The 21,379-nt window shown below is 38.2% G+C and overlaps 1 protein-coding gene across 1 annotated transcript in view; it reads right to left on the bottom strand.

Annotated features, from left to right (window-relative positions):
* Positions 1–21,073, bottom strand: part of POLR3G (RNA polymerase III subunit G) — a 527,072-nt gene extending 505,999 nt beyond the window's left edge. The window contains exon 1 of the mRNA XM_069085085.1: positions 21,064–21,073. The gene's annotated coding sequence lies outside the window, so the exon portion shown is untranslated. The remainder of the gene's footprint in view (positions 1–21,063) is intronic.
* Between the last annotated feature and the right edge of the window lie 306 nt (positions 21,074–21,379).

Below are 21,379 nucleotides of genomic sequence, written 5' to 3'. Positions count from 1 at the left end.
AATGGAACTAATTGAACCTAGCCTTCCCCTCCCCAGAGACTGAGATGGTATAGGGGAAGGAAGATTATATCTCCCTTGTGTTGGCAAAGTAAGTCTCTATATTTGTTATTATACCTTTTGGAATAAATATTCTTGTGTGAAAGGTCTTGCAATTCATGACTGTGTGCTCTGGAATTCTCTTCTTTTTTGGGTGATGTGTGTGTGTGTGTGTGTGTGGCAATTGGGGTTAAATGACTTGTCCAGGGTAATATAGCTAGTAAGTGTCAAAATATCTTAGATCAGATTTGAATTTGAGTCCTCCTGACTCCAGGGCTGGTGCTCTATTCACTGCACTGCCTAGCTGCGCCTGGAATTCTTTTCTATAGTGAACAAATTCTCTTTCATCTTCATATTCTTTCACATTCTTTCCATCCATTAGCCTTCAATGAGACCTCACTCTCCCAGGATGATACTGCATCTCTGTCTTTCTTCTCCAACACCTGGTGTGCCTTCTCTCACATCTCTCCAACACAACGAACCTGGAGGGGGAGTTAGAATATTTCTTTCTCCTTAATATTATTTCTAGAGTCTTCTTTTACATTTTCAAATTCCATCCAATTAAAATTTCAAACCAATTGATACAATTATAGTGCACTGACCTGTAGAAATTCTCCCCCTTCCTCAAGTAGTTCAATTTCTGAGTCACCACCTTCCTTTCCTCCTGAACTGCTGCCTTTGTGCTTGGAGACTTTAATATTCACTTATATGCTTCCTAAAATCCCAATTCATCAGTCTCCTTAAATCTCATGACCTACATCTTCACTCGATTTTTTGCCAGAGATAGAAATGGTCACACATCAGTATCTTACTTCCCTAATTATAAACTTACATTCCCCTAACTGACCATAACCTCTCATCATTCCACCATTTTCTATGCTGTATTTCTTCTAAGCTTGTTTTCACCCTGAAAAGGGTCTTGTAAAAAGACCTTTGATTCCTCCACCCTTAGTACAGACTGTTAAAACTGTTCTGACTTTACTTTTCTCCCAACCTTAATCTAATATTTATCTATTTTGACTCTAAATGGTGAAAGGGAAATCACTCTTCATATTAGATCTTGTATTTAAAGAATTTCCTTTAGTCATTTGTATTCTCATATTTCTGAAGATTATACCTAGGTCAAACACAATGGTATTTACAGGGGTTTATAACATTCAAATTATTTCTCTCCTTGTAGTTCTGAGATCCAAGCCCATTCTGTATTATGCACACAATATGCTGGCTTTCGTGTTGTGACAAACTCAGGAAGGGTAGATTTGGAGTCAGAAGACTTGAATTTCAATCCTGGATCTGCACCTTACACCCATGGGACCTTCAACCACTCTCTGGGGCCCCATTTTCCTCATTTGGAAAATGACTGGGTTAGATCAGATGATTTGTAAATTCTCTTCCAGGTCAAAAAACAAAAAGGAATTAGTAGTCTTTAGCTCCAATGTTCAATCCATATAATCCTTTCCACATCAGAGAATTTGAGTGGGAAGATCATTGAGTAAATCCATACCTGACCAAGAATTACCTTTTCAACACATTCAATGATATTAGTTGCAATTTTAAAAATTCTGTGGGCTTGTACACAGTTAGGTACAGCAGTAGATAGAAAACTGGGTCTGGAGTAAGGAAGACTAGAGTTCAAATATGACCTTAGACCCTAGCTGTGTGACTGTGGGCAAGTCACTTAACCTTTGTCTGCTTTAGTTTCCTTATCCGTAAAATGGAGATAATAATAGCACCTACCTCCCAGGGTTGTTATAAGGATTAAATGAGATAATATTTGTCAAGCATTTAGCACACTGCCTAGCAGATAGTAGGTATTCTCTAAAAGCTTATTATTCTTATTCTTGTCATTATCTTGGAGATTTCCAGTGGTGGGATACTCACTACCATTTGAGGCACCCCATTCCACATTTGGATAGCTCCAATTATTAAGAAATTTTTCTTTGCATTGAGCTTCAGTCTGACTTTCTGAAAATTCTAGTTTTCCTCATGACAGCCTTTCAAACAGTTAAAGCCAACCATCATGTCCTCCTAAGTCCCCTCAGTTAAAACTTTCCAGCCAAGCAGAATTATGGTGACAGTAGTAACAACTGCCAGGTTATTCTCTCTCTTTCTCAAGGGGCTCAGCACCTCTTCCCCAAATCCTCCCCTTATCCCAGGGGCCTTTAGTAACCACTTAGGAGCCTCAAACTTCTGAACTCCCTAATTCCTCAGTCTCCTCATGTTCCATGACCTGATCCTTCACTTATTTTCAACCAAGCATAGGAATGGGGACATTCTAGGTCTTGCGATCACCCACAAATGTTCTATTCCCCTAATTAGAAATACTGACATTCAGCTATCTGACCACAATATCCTATAATTCCACCTCTTTTCTATGTTTCATGCCCCCAAGTCTGTTCTTTGCCCTCATGGAGACCTCTGATTCTGTCAGTCCTCAGTACTTCCTTGTCATTCATTACCCATACTTTCCCTTCACTTTCCTCCGCAATGCTTAGCTATTTCAGCTCTATACTGTCTTTTGCTTGCTCCTTTGTTCCATTGTCAAACTTCTCTTGCCAAACCTTAGTGCTGGAAATCACTCCCACCATCTGCATTCTCCTTTTTTACTCATAAGCTGATTAACAGAGGGAGGGAGTCACACAACCATGCTGACTAGGTACTTTACAAATTCATATTTTAAAAAATTTTAAAATTTTTATTTATTCATTCATTCTTTTATTTGTTTATTTAGCTTTTTGGAGGAGGGAAGGCAGGGCAATTGGGGTTGTGACTTGCCCAAGGTCACACGGCTAGTAAGTGTCAAGTGTCTGAGGCTGGATTTTAACTCAGGTCCTCCTGACTCCAGGGCCAGTGTTGTATTCACTGCACCACCTAGCTGCTCCAGAAATTCACATTTTTCAACCTTAAATGGGCCCTCACTTCAGCAAGGCAGTCCTTTTGTTCTTCCCTTTTTGTTTATTTATTTCACTCACGAGAGAAGTTATTCCAAATTTTCTTTTCCTCAAATCTCTTGCTCCCACTTCCTCCCAAGTTGTGGATCTTGTTTTTTGCTTTATTAATAAAATTGAGATTATTTAACATGAGATCCATCTTCTCCCATTCTCTTCATCTTAAAATCTCTTGTGCCACTCTCTCCTCCTTTCCCTCATTAATTCACAAAGAGGCAGCCTTTCTCATTGCCAAGGTCATGTGCACGTGATCACATCCCTTCCTGTTTTCTCTATCAAGTTGTATCTACAATCTTCTCCCTTCTCCCTTAGATCTTCAACCTCCCCCTATCAACTGATTCTTTCCCTACTGTTTTCAAACATGCCCAATTCCTATTGCTTAAAAAGCCTTCAATAGACCACATCCCCTCAAGCTGTTATCCTATACCTCTCTTTTCCCAGCCAAACTTCCTGAAAAAGTTGTCTTTATTTGTTCCTTCTCTTCTTCTTTCTATTTTCTCAACTCTTTGCAATCTGGGTTTTAACTTCATAACTTAACTGAAACTGCTTTCTGCAAAGTTACTGATGCTTTCTTGCCAAATCTGCTCTTTTTTCAGGTCAAAACCTTCCTTGGTCTCTTTGTTGAATTTTATATTGTTGACTACATTGTTCTCCTGGATATTCTTTCCTCTCTGGGTTTCTTTGACCCTGGTTTCTCCTGGTTTGCCTCCTACCTTTCATTATCCTTCGCTGGCTCATTGTCCATACTCTATCCTCTAACTCAAGTTGTTCCCCAAAGTTCTTTCCTGGGTCTTCTTCTTTTCTCTCTCTATACTCCCTTTAAACTAACATTTCTATGCAGATTATTCCTAGATCTACATAGCCCATCCCAGGATTATTCCTGAACTGGAGTCCCGCAATAAAAGCCTAACAGACACATCAAATTGCATTTTACAAGGACATTTTAACCCAAGAATATTCAAAACTTAATTCTTTACCTTTCCTCATAAGGTGTCCTTTTCTAAAATTCACTTTTCCCCCTCAAAGGTACCCTTGTCCTTCTGGGCTATCAAACAATAACCTTGGCATCATCCTCAACTTCTCACTCTCTGTTAGCCTGCGTATCCTGTCCAGTTGCCTGATCTTGCCATTTCTGTGTTCACAATCTCTCTCACATCCAACCCTTCCTCAAAGAGCTATCATAGAAGTTCAGGCCCTCATCACCTCTGGCCTAGATCATCGCAGTTGCCCCCTAATTGGTTTCCTAGCGTTCCTTCATTACTCTAATTCATCCTACTTACTGCTGGCAAAGCAGTTATCCTTAAACACAGATCTAACCAAGTGTTTACTTAATCAACTTCAGTAGCTTCCTATTGTCTCTAGGGTAAAATATAAAATACCCTTGCTTAGCTTTTAAAGCCTTAAACATTCTGACTCCAACCTCTCCACCTTCCTTGGACATTACTTCTCGTCCCCATACTCTGTGACCCAGCCAAATTGACATTCTCTTATGCTCTTTACACATGATAGGCCACCTTCCATTTCCATGCTTTTACCTTAGCTGTCTCACATGCCTGGAATGTACTTTCTCCCACTTTTGCCTCATAGAATATCTCTCTTGCCATAAGGCAAAGTTCAACCATCATAGAAACCCATGTTTCTACCTGATATATCAGCTTACCAAACCAGGACCACTCTAAGAACTGTCCTTCATATTAAATGACTTGGTTCTGTCAGTCAAAACCTACTTCTGAAATAATCTGTTCTGGTGCCATCGGCTACCTAGCAGCACAGCTTTCATATAAAAGCTTGGTGTCACTTGGTGTGCTTTAGCTACTGCTAAGGAATGGGAAAATCATCTTTCACACAAAATACCACTGCTAATCATAAAGTTCTATTCTTCTATCAGTTAGCTGGGAATAAAATTTCCAACCGCACCCCTTATCTGTGTGTAAAATACTGTATATGTTGAAGAAGCGACATGCATGTGTTTGAAGGTTCCTTTTTGGACCTTTCCTTTTCAATCTAGTTAAATATTGGTGAGTAAAAATGCTAAAAAGGTTGGAGAAAGAGAGTCCTCATTGACTGCTTAGGAGTGGCTGCTTGAGTTTCAGCAGATAGTGGAATGACTGATGTCAAAATTTGATCTGTAACTTGACCTTATACCTTGGCAATACATTACACCAACTCTGACATCTGAACTTATACTTTCTCTGCGCTATGGGTTAAACTGATTTTGGTAACTGAATGGATGTCTTTCTGTTTCCATACAGGAAGTTTTGGGGGAAGGGGAGGGAGGAGAGCTGAATCTAACTTGCCCAGCATGGGCCAAACAATGACCCAATAGATGACGTGTATGTGTGTGTGTGTGTGTGTGTGTGTGTGTGTGTGTGTGTGTGTGTTTTCTAGGGAATCCTCCTTTAGTAGTTCGACTGCCCCAACTGTGATGTATTGTGAGTTCATTTCAGTATCCAATTCAAGTAGTTTCCTAGTCTTGGCTCTCATGGCCAATTCATGGGGAATTGCATATGCATTCTATCAGGTTCTTCTCCCTCCCTGGCATCCACACTCTCTGACTTTATTTCCTGGTAGTGTTGGCTTATTTCTTTCCTTTTGCTATTACCATAAAGAGCAGCCAGGCGATGGTGGTACTTGTAGTATCCCATCTCTCTTAACCAGTCTACTTACAAATCCATTAGGCTATGTCTGCAGTGCCCCTGGAACACCCTTCCTGGTACCAATGGTAGGGTTTGTCACACAGGGTCCACAGTTTTTGTTCCTTTGAGAAGATGTACTCAGAGATTCTAGGTGGGGATGGCCTTCACAGAGCAAAGAGTTGCATACATGCCCAATGGGGCAGCTAGGTGGCATAGTGAATACAGCACTGGCCCTGGAGTCAGGAGGACCGGAGTTCAAACATGGCCTCAGACACTTAACACTTACTAGCTGTGTGACCTTGGGCAAGTCACTTAACCCCAATTGCCCAGACTTCCCCCCCTCCAAAAAAAAAAGAAAAAAAAACCCAGTTAAGAATAGCTAAAATAGCCCTTCTATATTCCTGGGGAGGAGCCTCCCTATCAGACAGTTGAAGTCATGAGTTGCCAGTTAGGTTGCTACTTGGTGGAAAAGTTCCTCATTGGCTCTTACCAGCTGCTTCATGCTTGTTATTTAACTATGCCATTGCCTAACTCCACCTCTCGTATTTCATAGCTACATAAATGGTTCACAGAAATTGTGGAAGGAGACACCTTACCAAATTCCTTCTCTAACACAAATAAGGTCATGATAACCAAACCAGGAAGAGAAAGGAATCTATGGACTGATACTTTCTAAGGAATACTGACATATAAATAAAATTAGCAAAGAGTCTACAACAATGTATTGAAAAGAAAAAAAAAAAACAACCACTCAGTATCATCCAGTTGGGTTTAGATCAGAAATATAAGAAAAGCCTTAGGAAAAAAAGCCTTAGAAAAGACTTTGTAGATATCTGAAACTTTGTAAGTGTAAGGCATTTCCAGTGAGAGAAATATACTGAGAAATTCAAGAAAGGAAAATATAGACATGATAAATTATATTAAAAATAAAATTATATGCTTATATTAATATCTAAAAATCATTTCAAAATTCTACAAAATATACCACTTATTTATGTTGAGACACTAAGGAATTTTTCTTTGTGTGATAAAAAGTATCTCTCTAAAAACAAGAGGTAGTATAATTTATAATGGAGAAAGAGTAGAAACTTCTGTAATAAAGTCAAGGCAGGGGTGCCCATTGTCTCCACTATTCCTTGATATGGTGCTACAAATACTAACTATAGCAATAAAATGAGAAAAAAGAAATTGAAGAAATAGTCAAAGAAGCAGAGGAGGCAAAATTATCTCTATTTGCTAATAATATCATGGATTATTTATCAAACCATTGAGAATTAATGACAAAGTTAATCAAGACAATGAATGGTTTTGCTACTAAAGTAGTAGGATAAAAGCCGAATCTGTAAAAACCACTAGTTTTTTTGCCTATTAATAACAAAATATAGTAGAAATAGAAATTTGAAATTCATTAAATATCTTGGAACTAACCTACTAAAACATACTGAGGACATACAAAAAATTTTAACAGAAATAAAAGAAAATCAAGACTTATTTGATGATAATTGGTGGGTCATACCAAAAATTATAATTCTACCAAAATTGCTCTATAGATCTTGTGCTATATTAATCAAATGATTACATAAAAGGAAACAATAATAAAATTAATTCACTGGAATAATGATCAAAATCTCAAGAGATAGAATTAAAAAACAAATATAAAAGAGTAGAGTTTAATGCATCCAAGTCCAAAATGATACTATAAAGTTGTAATCATCAATATTATTAGATTTTGGATAAAAATATAGGAAATCAGGGGCAGCTAGGTGGCACAGTGAATAGAGCATGGGCCCTGGAGTCAGGAGGATCTGAGTTCAAATCCAGCCTCAGACTTGACACTTACTAGCCATGTGACCTTGGGCAAGTCACTTAACACCAAGTGCCCTGCCTTTCCCCCTCCAAAAAAAAAAAAAAAAAAAAGGAAATCAGATCAATGCAACTAACTCAAAAAGCAAGACCTAGAAACAATGAAGATAATCATCTACTGTTTAACAAACTGCAGCATACAAACCATTGGAGGAGCCACTCTTATTTATCAAGAACTGGTAGGAAAAGCGGAAAGCAGTGAAGCAAAAAAAAAAAAAAGATTTAATTCAACATCTTATATCTCATAGCACACAATATGTCCCAAATGGATTAAAAGATATGTCTATTATGTAGATCTATATCTCATATATACATATGATATACTTTGTAGTTAATGTATGCCATAAAAATTAGGGAAAAATGGAAGATTATGTTATTTGTAATTATGGAGATGGGAAAAATTGTTACCAAAGGAAGAAGAAATCACAAAAGACAAAATAGATAGGTTAAATTATATAATAAAAAAATAATTGTACAAATGAAATCAATGAAGCAAGAATCAGAGCAAAAGATATTGATTTGAATTTTTTTTGCAATAAATATTTTTTATAAAATTTTGAAGAACTGAAACAAAATATATTAAAAGACATTCCTCAATAGAGAATGATAAATGAATATTTTCAAAAAGAAAAGGCAAAATATCAATAACCATCTGAAAAGTGTTCAAAATCATTAAAAATAAGAGAAATGAGTTGACACACCCTTGATTTGTCAACTCATATCCATAAAACTAACCAAATGCTGAAATTTGGGAAACTTTGGAGGTATACCAATTCACTGCTGTTTGATCTATGAATTGGTTTAATCATTCTGGAAAATAATGTGAAACTCTACAAGAAAAGCCATAAAATTTTTCATATCCTAAAGAGATCACTGGCAGGAGGAGAACTTTATGTACAAAAATATTGACAGGCATATTATTTGTGATAATTGGGGAATAAGTAAAGAAATTATTGTATATAGATATAAATGTATATAGATATGTACATATTGTATATAAATGTTATGAGATACCACTGTGCTCTAAGGAATGGCTATTTGAAGAATTCAAAGAAGCACAGGAAGATTTGCAGGAAGTGATGCAGAATGAAGAAAGCAGGGCCAAAATAACAATTGTTATACAAATATATCAATGTGAATAAAGTCAGCTGGAAAGATGCCAAAACTCTGGTCAAATACCATGGTCTGTGTTAGCACCCTATTGCCAGAGTTGAAAGATGCATTCCTTCTTTATGTTAGCAATTGGTAAATTAATTGTTTTTAGGAATATATTTTTTTGTAAAATAGTTTGGATTTTTTTTGGGGGAAATATCTATTGTGTTAAAACAATATATTTTAATTTCTTATGTCACTATTCTTTGTTTCTGTTATCCATGAAGGAAGGAATCTTTAATCAAACTGGGGAAATAGGACACATGAAGCTGACATGGACAGTGATAGCTATAGGAATTCACAGAAGGTTAAGATCAATATGGGAAGAATCCTTCAAGGAAGGAAGGGTCTCAGAGGAAGTGAGACTCATGACCTGGGTCCTGAAAGATAAATTATATTTGATTTGGCACTAGCAGTTTGGAAATGGGAAGATATTTTAAATAATCCTGATAACAGATACTAAAAGGAAGGTTCAAATGATTCTTGTTTCATGACACAATGGTACCCACAATCACTTTGCTTCAATGTGGTGATATGATTTAAGTAGGGACTTTGAGCAAAGCATCAAATGGGAAAGAGGCGTGGGTTTGGTTCAGGCTGGCCCAAATCTTTTCTCTACCCTGGAGGCAGGAGCTGGGCATGTTCCCCGACCAGCTGATTTGTGCAGACCTACAGAAGTTGTCATACCTGTATACCATATGCCTATATTCTACAACAGAGGGAAGGACGGTATGAGAAAATTTGGAGTTGGTAATGAGCATAGCCTATTTAATGAATAATTGGACTGGGCTGGGTTGGATCAAAGGATTTGTGTTTGGAGTTATGGGAGATGATATTGGATAAGCAGGGTGGGGCTAAGTTGTGGCATTTCACTTAGTAGGGAATGTTATTTAAACACTGTATACATCTATATGCACACATATTTATAGAGTTTACAGCTATAAAAGTAATACCAGAATCTTTAAAATCTGACACAGATTGTACTTTGTTTGTTGTTTTAAAAACAAGCTTCAGGTGAGGAGTGTCCTAGGAAAAAATCTGTTTACCAAAAAGACAAGAGGAAAACAAAAATGCACTTAGGCAAATCTTGCCCTATGGAAAGATCATAGATTCACACAAAAGAGGAAAGACTTCCTTTAAGAGCAGTGTGCATAATAAATAAATGAGAGAGAATCTGACTTAATGTAAATAGACACTGTGCTGCATGTATTCAACATATTTCAAAGTACTTTACAAATGTAGGCAATACATTAGACAATGTTACTGCTATGAATTGGCCATATTTATGTCCTCAGGAGAACTTGCATATTGAATATTATAAACTATTGATCTTTTGTTATAATAGTCAGCTATTATAATAGATAACATATTATGTGATAATAGTTTGAGAAAGAAGAAAGCTGTCAAGGTCCCCTAGAGTTTCAGATTTGGTTCTCTGAAATTTTTATGATGAGCCCCGGGGGATGGGAAAGTTCTTATTACATAAGCCTTTTATCATTCTGGTTATTTCTCACTTCTCTCGAATCCTCCTTTTCCCTCCCTTTAAATATCATTCAGATGAAACACAAATTGGTTGGAAAAACTAGTGAATCGGCAGCAACAGCAACAACAACAAAATGCTCTCACTCCTGAGCTCAACCAAAATTTATCTTAGGTGTTTTTAAGTTCCACTTGGTAATGATTGGCTATTTCACTGACACCATTAAAAGAGGCAGTTTCTCATTGTTCAGAGTTCATAGTGCCTCTTTGTTCCTACGAGATTGTTTGGGAGTTGTATCTGTCCATATCCCATTAAATTTTAGTAGCCCTGGAAATGGAGAAGCAATTGCCTGAATTACATTGCATGGTATAGTCCAGGAGCCAGCCAGCTTTCAGAGGGGAGGTGCGTGCCAAGTCTTCACTTATACACTCCCTTTCAAGCAGATGTTAGCTGGGGGTAGGGGTAAGCAAGAGGGTTGAGGAGAGAGAGGAGAAATCAGAGGAGGAAGTAAGAGGGATGTGCCTGTGGTAGTCACTATCTGTTGCAGCAGGAGGAGAAATGGCAGTTATGTCAGCCTTTCTAATGATCCTTTCCCTCAAAAGTCACTTTAGTACAATTCAATTAATCAGCAAGAATATTTATTTATTTATTTGTTCCTTCGTTTATTCATTCATTCATTTATTTTTGGAGGGGGGAAGGCAAGGCGATTGGGGTTAAGTGACTTGCCCAAGGTCACACAGCTAGTTAAATGTCAAGTGTCTGAGACCAAATTTGAACTCAGATCCTCCTGACTTCAGGGCCAGTGCTCTACTCACTGCACTACCTAGCTGCCCCAAGAATTTATTTTTAATAGTATTTTATTTTCCCAATTATATGTAAGTACAATTTTAATATTCATTTAAAAACTTTTTTGAATTCCAAATTTTCTCTCTCCCTGCCTTCCTTCCTCCCTCCCTCCCTCCCTCCCATGGTATGCAATTCGATATAGGTTATATATGTGCAATCCTGTAAAACATATTTCCATATTTGTCATGTTGTGAAAAAAGAAACAAGCCAAAAGGAAAAAAAAACATGGAAAAAAATAAAGTGAAAATAGTATGCTTCAATCAGCATTCATACTCCATCAGTTCTTTCTCTGTATGTGGGCAGCATCTTCCATCATGAGTCCTTTGGAATTGTCTTGAATCATTGCATTGCTGAGAAGAGTGAATCAGCAACTTCTAAGTCCATCATAGTTGATCATCTCACTATGTTGCTGATACTGTGTACAATATTCTGGTTCTGCTGGCTTCACTTTGCATTAATTCATGCAGGTGTTTCCAGGTTTTTCTGAAATCTTTCCAGAAAGCATTTATTAAGATCCAACTATATGCCAATTATTATGTTAGGAGCTGGGAATATGAATACTGAAGTAGCAAGGCAACCTGAAGGAGATACAGGAGACAACACATGCCAGACAAGTCAAACTACTACCACCACCACCACCTTGACCACCATCTCCCTTCAGATTCCTCAGACCCATTATCCCAGGACTCAAAACACTTCAGCTCAGAGTCTGCAGTCATCATCCTGGGAAGCAATCCCTGTGAAGATACGACCTGGTGATTGCTCCTGTAGGTGCTACAGACACAGCTTCTCAGGTCAGAGAAAGGAAAGGTCTGGTCACCAAGTCCTTGGCACCGTCAGATGGTGCAATAGCAGAAACAAATACTATTTTGTCAATGGAAATGATATGAAAGAAGAGGCATTGCCACTGCCCCCTAATTGGACTTTTCCATCTGATGTGCTTGAGGAACCTGTATGTGTTATCTCACCCATTAGAATGTGGGTTCCTTGAAAGCAGGGACTTTCTAATTTTTCTATTTATATCCCAATGCTTATCACAGTGTGTTTCACATAATAAGCTCTTTATAAATGCTCTATTCATTCGCATGCAATCATGAGATAGTCCTTGTTCTCAAGAAACTGATATTAAACTAAGGGAACATAATCTATTCACAAATAAATATAGGATATATGCAAAAGAAATACTCAGAATTATTGTGGAGATTGAAGGAGACACTAACAACTTAAAGAACCAGGAAGGGCCTCTTGAAGGAGGTAGCGATTAAGTCGAGTCTTGACAGGGATGATGGGTCCTCAGAGTCAGAGGAAGGGGGGAAGAGCCTTCCTGGCATGGGAGATGGCATGTGTGAGGACTTGTAGGTCAGACATGGAATATTGTCTGTGGGGACCCACCTGGTCCCTGAGGGAAAAACTTCCTTCAATCTCAGACTGCTGGTATTTGGGAGTAAAGGAGACTTTATTGAACTGAGGAATGTTATAGGAAACTCAGGAAGCTCAGTGGTTATCCCAGGAGGTAAGTAGCTATTCCTGGAAATAAAAGTGCCAGAAAACAAACAAACAAACATTGGACTGGGTATCTGATGGGTTCTAATCTTTGTAGTGCTACTAATAAGCACAGAGACTTTGGAATTTCAGTCAATTTTTTTTTTGGAGGGGAGAGGACAGGCCATTGGGGTTAAGTGACTTGCCCAAGGTCACGCGGCTACTAAGTGTGTCAAGTGTCTGATGCTGTATTTGAACTCAGGTTCTCTTGACTCTAGGGCCGGTGCTCTATTTATTGTGCCACCTAGCTGCCCCTCAGTCAACTTTTCTTATCCCTAATTCCCTTATCTGAAAAGTGAATTCACTGGAATGTGTGTGTGTGTAGTTATAGATATAGGTATAGATAGAGATACAGATAGATATATAGACATAGATACAGATATAGATGCATGCATGTATATGTATGTATACATGTATATGCATATGTGTATACGCACACATATATGTATGTATAGACACACATACATACACATATACACACATATAGAAGTATATATGTATATATACTCCCCCCCACACACATATTTTTTGTTAAGCTCTTAGCCATGCCTAGCACATAGTTGGCATTTAGTTATCTTCTAGTTCTAGCTTTCTGACTCTCACTATAGGTCATTATCAGCTACCACTTTCATATCTATTGATGTGTTATCATAGATAAGTTGACAGTCAGCTAAGAGCAAGAACAGTCCATGGGATAAGAACCTAGACATGGAAGAGAGTGTTTGGAGAAGCTGCGGTTACCTGGAGAGAGGAGAAGACCGTTGATATGAAAGGTAGGAGAGAACCCAGGGTAAACACCTACTGCAGAGTCTTTCTTAGAGCTTATCCTGGCCAAGATAGCAATCAACCTGACCATCAGGTGAAGATCTGTGGTGTGGGTAGAGACTGCAGGCTGGGTTACTCTTGGATCTCTTTCTTTTTTCATATCAATTGTAATCAGTAAAACATTTTTTTTTTTCTGTCAAGGAACAAGTATTTATTGAGCTCTGTAGCCAGCACTCTGGTAGGTGATGTCAATTAAACATGGGGACCAGAGATGTCAATTAAACATGGCACCCTATTAAACTTTTTCTACTTGCAACCCCTCATGACCCATATGGGGTCATGACCCACAGTTTAAGAAGTGCTGCAGGGAAGCAGATGGTCGATAACATTCCTAAACTGCAGCTAGAACTAGATTAAAATGTAGTTAAAAACATTAACCCCCCCCCCACAATTTTGTTGTTGTTGAATTGTTTGGTTGTGTACCACTCTGTGTGACTCCATATAGGGTTATCTTTGCAAAGATACTGGAATGGTTTGGCATTTACTTCTCCTGTGGATTAAGACAAATGGAACTTAAGTGACTTGCCCAAGGTCTAAGTGAGTGTCTGAGGCTAGATTTGAACTCAGGTTTTCCTTACTCCAGGCCCAGTGCTCTGTTCATTGAACCTCCTGGCTGCCTCAAAAACACAGTAGAGCACATATAATGTTAATATGTGGTTTTCTACATCAATATGTACCAACAGGGATCCATACATATATTATAGTGTCCTCTTTCCTATTCAAGTTTCCCTCCACTGCTCTAGGACGCAGAAGAGAAGGATAAGACAGATACTGAACCTAAGGATTTTCTAATCCATCTGAGGAGCCCATACTAACAAACCCAAGACCACTGGAGAGCATCCAAGCCAGTGCATGGCTCAGATCTGAGCTGTGGGGCGCTGATGTCTGAGTCTCTAGGCATTTCCTGATAGGTTTGCTTACAGTATCTCACAGTGTGGAGAAAAATGCAAGAGGTAGAGCTTTGAAAGGAAACAATTTGTATCTGCTCACTTCTCCACTTTGAGTGAGGGAGAGTCAGTGACTTAGCTGAGAAATGAGGGGAGCCCTGAACAGTGCAGAGGATAAAGCACTGGGCTTTGAGTCAGAAGGCCTGGATTTGAATTTTGGCTCTGTCACTTAATGCCAATGTGACCTTAGGCAAAGCTCCTTCAGTCTCTTTGGGTCTCGGTGTCTTCATCCATAAAATGAAGGTGTTAGACTAGATTGGTGCACAGTGGATAGAACACCAGACCTGGAGTCAGGAAGACCTGAGTTTAAATCTGGCCTCAGACACTTACTAGCTGTGTGACCCTGGTCAAGTCACTTAACCCTGTTTGTCTCAGTTTCCTTATAAAATGAGTTGGAGAAGGAAATGGCAAACCACTCTAACCAAGAAAAGCCTAAATGGGGTCATAAAGTAGGATGTGACTGAACGACAACAGATCCATATATAAGGATCCTTGTGGGCTCCATATTGACTTAGTCTTAAAATGTAATGTTGTCTATGTTTTGTTGTATTTTGATGTTTTGTTCGATATTTCTTGATGACGTTTTAATCTGGTTTAGGCAGCGCTTGAGAGTGTTTCTGGCTGAGTGACGTCAGTAAGACTGCCAGCATGTTTGACACCTCTGGACCAGATAACCTCTAAGCAACCTTTTAGCTTGAAATCTATGATCCAGGCAGGGTAGGGGTCTGTCCAACAGGAAATCTAGCAACTCTGCCCCAGCCATTCCCTAGGCCACCTTTTCTCTGTCTTCATGAGAACTGATAATTCATACAATATAGCACCATTGTCAGCGGTGGGGTGGAGATCCAGTCCCCACCTACTGGATTTTGTTTCCTGTGTATGTGTTTGTAGGAGGAGGAGGAGGAAAAGTCAGATGGATGAAAATGGGGAGCAGGGAGGGTGGGGCCGGGAGAATAGATTTTGTTTTAAGGTTTTAAGATTAAGGACAGGGAGTTTTTATGTTTCATTTCCTTATGATTTTTCATTTGAAAAACAATTTCTAGGTTCTGGTTTTAGTTAGAAATTTCCATAGTAGAACAATAGAACTATAGTACATTTTCAATTTAAAACTTTGCATTGCTGATGAAGCCCCTTGAAAATAATAGTACCAGGCAACTCAAACATCTGCTACTTTAATTATTTTTCAGACTAGCAGCAAAATTGTGGTACTAGTCCTGGAATGTGAGCCCTGCCTCTGATCAGTATTTTGAGGAGTTCTGGTCTGCACACAAAAGGACAGATAAGATTCTATGCTTGAAATCTATAATGCATTGCAGATTGTGCTGTGGCTTTCTTAGAAATTTTGAAGTCTTGGTGGCTTATAAAATAGTTTGAAGGAACAGCCCTTTAAAATTTTTTTGATGTCGGGTATTTAAATTAATGTGAATCGCAACATGAAGCACAAGTTGGCAATTTGTGGCGCCTTTTGATGACCACACATCAAACTACTTGAAACTGAGAAGAAAAGTATGTTCTTTGGGAAATAATATAGCAGTATCTCAATTAACAAATCCTCTGGGAAGAAAGCTTCTGGTAACAAAGACAGCCTGAGCACAGAGGGAGATGGGGAAGGTTTCAGCCAAAGAGGTGGCTTGGGCTTATTGAAGAGGCTGAGTAGAAGGGGGCCAAACTGCTGCCCTGAGTATAGGCCTCTCTTCTGGAAAAGAAATCCAGAGGGTCTGAGGGCAGGCTGTGTTTCGAGTCACAGGGGAGAAAGGTGCTATGGATCCAAGCCAAGTGTTCTGAACATGAGATCTCAGAGCTTGCTTAATACACACACACACACACACACACGTGTGTGTCTGTACATATACACATATGGATATACATATATACTAAATAACTATATTTCTTTAAAATTTTTAAAAATCATTCCTTCCCAATTGAGAAAAAAAGAAAGAACAAAACTCCTGTATAACTATATTTTAATATGATTGTGGTTTCCTTTTGCAAGCCTATGTATTTCATTTTTATACTTTTAAAAACAATTTTGAGAAGTGGTCAATGGGTTTTACCACAGTGCCAAAGGGTACCATGACACGAACAAGGTCAAAACCCCCTGCTCTAAGTTGTGGCCAAAGTTGGATGATTGTTTGAAGAGAGAGGGAAGTGGGAGGGAGAGGAAATAAATGTTTGTTAAATGAAAAAAATAAAATAAAAAAGAGAAGTTGAAGCCTGCCATGTACATGGAGAGGACTGAGTTACAATGATCAACCTTCCCTAAAAGAAAGATAAGGAGATAAAGATACTGAGATGTGGAGGGACTGGTGTATTGGAAAGAACACTTAATTTGGGCCTAGGGCATCTTAGTTCAAAACCCTGTATTCAAAGAGCAGTTCATTACAATTCTTGATTCAAAGAATTAAAAAAAAATCCTAAAAATGAGAGCTATTAAAGAACAGATTGAGATGCCTTTGGGAGTAGTGAGTACCCTTTTGTAGATGAATTTCAAGAAGAGATTGGATATTCTTAAGGATAATTCTTCAGGTTGGGGTTGGACTGGATGATCTCTAAGGTGCTTCTAAGTATGGGGAGTCTATTAAAAGACAGTTTGATATCTCATCATAGTGGATTTTCCTTATGCTGGTGCTGTCTGCTACCCAGTGACACCAGACTCTTTGCTTTTCCTCTTATAAGACAACCTATCTCCCAGTCCAGGACCTTTTCACTGACTGTCCCCCATTCTTGGAATGTGTTCCCTCTTCTTGTCCATCTCATGGTCTCTGTGGCTTCCTTCAAGTCCCAGCTAAATCTCTGTCTTCTGCAAAAGATCTTTCCAGATCCCCCTCAATGCTGATTCCTTCCCTCCATTGATTCCCTCCAGTTAAGAATGCATGTATTTTGTTTGAATTAGTTATTTTCATGTTGTCTTTCCCATTGGCACATGAGATCCCTGAAAGAAGGGACTATTTCTTTTTTTTTTTTGCCTTTTTTGTATATCTGATTAACACAGTACCTAGTGCACAGTAGGTGCTTGTTCAATCATTTTTCGGTCATGTCTGTTTTTTTCGTGAGCCCATTTTTAGGAGTTTCTTGACAAAGGTACTGGAGTGGATTGGCACTTCTTTCTCCATGTTATTTTGCAGATGAGGAAACTGAGGCAACCAGGATTAAGTGACTTGCCCTGGTCACACAGCTAGGAGGTGTCTGAGGACAGTTTTGAACTCAGGTCTTCTTGGCTTCTTGACTGTGTCACTTTGTTGCTCTTAATAAATGACTATTTGACTGACTTGGTGATTTAAGCACAGCTTCCAGCTGCTGACCAGGCCAACATGTTCTTCAGTGGTAGCAAAAGACCACTGCCAGTTACAACGATATTGGAAGAATTCCATCTTTACTGTTGGTATGGATGTTGAAGAATACTGTGAATTCTTTATTCAGTTCACTTCAGTTCAATTCCTCCTGTCTGGGAGCTCATCCCTGGCCCAACTCTATTCATGCCCCCCCTCCCCTATCACCCACTGGAGGGTTGTGGGGGTGGTTGGCATGACACTTATACTATGTACTTCCTCATTTTGTGAATAGTTATCTTTTGAGACATTCATTGTCTTGTTTCAGCTGAAATTTCTCTTTTAGGAAAATTTTCTTTTTCAAAAACTTTGAAGAAAAATTTGCACAGCAATTGTGGCTTAGCTGTAGGTGGAGATAACGGTAATCTTTTACACTTAAGGCAATTTAGGAATTGTTCACACATGGATGATTCTAGGGGCTTTCAAAATGAAAACTTTGAAATTCTCTATTCTTAAGATCAGAGTATTTGTAAGTAAAGTTTTTACATGTGTGTATTATGAATTTTCACAGACTTTCCACATTCCTAAGATTGTGGTTATTTTATAAACATATGTATATATGTACATTATAATTAATATTTCATGTGAATATCTCATGTTTAATGTCACCAGCTTATGAATATTTTTATGCCTTGTGTCCAAAGAATATTTCTTTTCTTTCTGAATCTCTAAAAAAATATACTTTGGGGTTTTAGAGAGTTGGAAAAAGCATTTTTGATTTGTGTTAGATTATCTAATCCGTGACATTTATGTGATAGGTAGGGAAACAGAAGGCACCAAATTAAATGACCTGGACAAAGCCACATAGCAAATTAATATCACAGCTAAAATTAGAACCCTTGTTTCTCAACTTTCAGTTATGTGCTTTTTAATTTTGGTTACAATATACTTTTAATATCAGGTTATAAAATACAGCAACATTACCTCTCCCAATGAAGTTTTATACTGTCTCCAGCCATGCAATACTGGGAAATATGTCGCTTACCTCTAAAGCACATTTCATTTATGATTTTAGAGCTATGAGGCCATCCAGTCTAACCTGTTCATTTCATAGATGAGGATATTGAGGCTTACAGAAATCAAGTGACTTACCCAAGGTAACACAGCAACAAGAGAAAGTTGAGATTTGAGCTTCCATCCCATAATTCTAAAGGCTATAATTATTCTACTGTTATCACATTACAATTTAAGGAGTTAGCTTTCATACAAGGCAGGATTCTTTTTTTGTAGGTGGTATAGAGAACTGCTTGTGCTAAGGAATCATCAATTAATCAATCGATCAGCTTGCTTATGTTGAAGCACATTATATGTACCAGGCACTGTGCTAGTCAATACAAAACAATTTCTGCTAAAGAGGCACTCACATTCTCATGGAGGGGAGGAAATAAACTTGAGACTCAAATTCTTAGCGCTTTGAAAATGAAAAGTAATATCGATTCCCTACTGAATAAAGTAGACCTTTGCCATTCAAGGCCTCAAAAATCAGTAGTAGGATGGGTGGCTAGGTGGTACAGTGAATAGAGCACTGGACATGGAGTAAGGAGCACCTGAGTTCAAATCCAGCGTCAGACACTTAACACAAAACTAGTCATGTGACCTTGGGCAAATTACTTAACCCCAATTGTCCTACCTTCACCCCTCCAAAAAGCAACAACAACAACCAAAAGTAACATAAAAAAATCAGTAGTAGGAACTGGGAATGTTTACCCTAGAAAATGGAAAGTAGGGTAGACATGATAATTACTTTCAAATATTTGAAATATTGTCATATAAAACTAATTTTGCTCATCCCTAAAGAATGGAAGTAGGAACAATTGGCAAAAATTGAAACTGGGAAGATTTAGGACTATTGTGAAGAAATACTTCAATAATTAGTGATAACCAGAAGTGGAAAGAGCTTTCTCAGGAACTAGAGGGTTCCTCCTCAGTAGAGCTCTTCATACAAAAGCAGAATGCCTGCTGGCTGGAGGTGTGGTTGGGGAAGTTTCTTGCTCAAATGCAGATGGTCCAAGATGGTCTCTAAGCTCTTTTCCAACCTAGGCATTCTGTGGTAGGGTTTGGTATGAGATATCTACTCACCTATTTTACCTACAATTTTCCTTGCAAAGTTATAGAGTCAGAGACTCTTAGAATTGACAGTCGTTTTAGAGTTATTGAGTCCAACTCTTTCCGGATACATGAATTCCCACTGTAACATACCTGAAAAGCAGTCATCTAGCTTTCACTTGAACACCTGTAGTGATGGGGGAACTCATTATCTAGGTGGCATAGTGGATAGAATGCCAAACCCAGAATCAGGAAGACACTTATTAGCTGTGTGACTTAATTTCTATTTGCCTCAGTTTCCTTAACTATAAAATGGGAATAATACTCTTACCTCCCAGGGTTGTTGTAAGAATCAAATGAGATAGTATCTATAAAGAACTTAGCACAGTGACTGGCATATTGTAAGTGCTAGATAATTGTTAACTACTACTGCTACTACTGCTGCTACTGCTGCTACCACTGCTAGTACTACTACTACCCACTACTACAACCACTACTATTACCTCTACTACAACTGCTGCTACTACTACTGCTACTATAACTCTTACCACCACCACCACCACTACTACTACTATTATTACTACTACTACTACTACTATCTCATAAGGAAGACCTTTGAACTTATGGAAAGCTCTAATTGTTGGGAAGTTCTTATTTGTTACAAGCTAATACTTGCACTTTTTTCTCTTAGTTCTTTCTTCTGGGACCAAACAATGTAAATTCATCCCCCTTACATAGGTTGTTATTATTTTTCAGTCATTTCAGCCATGTCTGACTCTTTGTGAACCCATTTGGGATTTTCTTGGGAAAGAGTGATTTGCCATTTCTTTCTCCAGCTCACTTGATAGATGAGGAAATGGAAGCAAACAGGGTTAAGTGACTTGCCCAGGGTCACACAAGTAAGAAGTGTCTGAGACCAGATTTGAAGTCAGGAAGATGAGCCTTCCTGAATCCAGACCTGGCACTCTATCCACTGGGCCACCTAGCTACATCTCTCATGTATAACTCTTCTTCCACTATCTGAAGATTAGCTTTCTTACCATCCACTCCCAACCTATTCTTTTTTGATCCAAACTAAAATTCCCAGTTTCTTTACTAATCTCATATGGCTTGGTTTTGGTTCACTTAGCCATTTAGGTCATTCATATCCTACTTATTTTAGTAGGATAAATATTCTTCACATTTCTCTAAATAAACTATAAAATATATGAATTTCAATGTACAGCATAAAGATTGCAATTTAAACCTACCAGGTCAATTGAAAAAAATTTGCAATAGCTCTATACTATTTGCAAAATAGCTTTTGTAAAGATCATTACTATTTTGAATATTGAATATTTAAGACAAGATTAAGCTATGTGAAATGGATATTATATTACTACCGCATGACCCTAAATGTTTTAATTTCCTTACCCCCATGTACTGTCTATGTATCTCTATATTTCCAACACATGGAAGAATTACATGAATGGGTGTGCTAAATATTAGAGGAATATTGGTATAGTAGAAGAAGACTTGGGCCTAGAGTCAGTAAAGATATGAGTTCAGTTTCTACCTCTCCCAGTTATTAACTCTATGACCATGAATAAGACACCTCTCTAAGACTCAGTTTCCTCATCTGAAAAAGGAAGATAGCAGTAATATTTGTAGTATCTATCTCATAAGATTGTTGTGATGGTAAAATGAAATAATGTTGGTAAAGCTCTTTGCAAGCCTAAAGTGCTATATA

This window comes from Petaurus breviceps, unplaced genomic scaffold (genome assembly GCF_028583685.1).
Source record: "Petaurus breviceps papuanus isolate PSGF00001 unplaced genomic scaffold, PetGlider_PUasm1.0 175, whole genome shotgun sequence".
Lineage (NCBI taxonomy): Eukaryota > Metazoa > Chordata > Mammalia > Diprotodontia > Petauridae > Petaurus > Petaurus breviceps.
Note: the sequence above shows the minus strand (reverse complement) of the source record. Positions and strands in the feature narration are given on the sequence as shown.